The sequence below is a fragment of the Buceros rhinoceros genome, unplaced genomic scaffold (assembly GCF_000710305.1).
Source record: "Buceros rhinoceros silvestris isolate BGI_N320 unplaced genomic scaffold, ASM71030v1 scaffold14200, whole genome shotgun sequence".
NCBI lineage: Eukaryota > Metazoa > Chordata > Aves > Bucerotiformes > Bucerotidae > Buceros > Buceros rhinoceros.
In genome coordinates this window covers 6512-7644 of record NW_010390272.1, presented here as the reverse complement: position 1 = coordinate 7644, position 1133 = coordinate 6512, and positions in this window count along the sequence as shown.

Sequence of the window (1133 nt, the reverse complement as noted above, 5' to 3'; positions counted from 1 at the left end):
TTCCCCATTTCTTGCAAGCTCCCTTTTCCCAGCCCAGGAAGATGTCATTCTCCTAAAATCAAAATAAAAAAATTACATTATTTAAAATACATTAATATCTCAGCACTACGCAGAACAGGACTGCAAATCACATATGTTCAAAAAAAAACCCAACCCAACTTTATCCTATGTACTAAAAACTACTTTTTGCCAAATTAAACATTAATTTGGTTACAGAAAAACTTCCACTTACTATTCAGAAGAGCACATACATTTTTCACAGGACATAGAGGCTACTCACACTTCACCATGATATTTTCCAATTGCAAAGTATATTCATAAAGATAATTTTACAGACAACTTACTCGTTGAATGTATTACTGTATTTTATACAAGATATGTTAGAGAGATTCACTGACCTCTGAAATAGTAAGGATGAAAAGAATATAGTTCAGAGCTGGGATCAAACTCAAGAGAAAGCTAAACAAGCCAAAAGAAGAAAATGAAATAATAGATCCCAAAGTCTTCAACTCAGTCTCACAACGAACATCATTATGACTAGAGATAGCAATGCCTATCTTAAAATGAACCTTAACTCATTTCAGAGAAAAATCAGACACTAGGAAAACGTGGAGGGGACCGAGGTTCCCATATATGTAAGAACATTTGATTAAGAACAACAACAAAAAAAATCAAAAGAAGAATGCTATTGTATTATATGTAATCATCTGAAGATAGGTAGCCTCTGTTTTATATAACCTTCCAGATTCTACAATATCTTGCTTATTCTTCACTATCTGTTCACATGTATACACATGATTTCCCATGTTCATCTCAAAGAAATATTTTGGCTACCATTTAACATCTTTTAATGTGCGGTGGTCCAAATCATCATCTTCAGAGAGATCCACAAACACCTGATACTTTTCATCAGACTTGTTTCAACCTTTTCAGCAGATTTGTTAATGCTTTTAATAAAATCCAGACTAAGGCCTACCCTCATTTCAAACTACTTCCATTTCCCCATGGCTTCAGAATGAAGTAGCAACTAGTTTCGCTGACAACTTGTTCTCTCTTTTAAATCGAAGAATAAGATGGGGAAAAAAAGGAGTTGAGGGACCAATCACCTTCAGACACAGCCACTGAAATGGCTA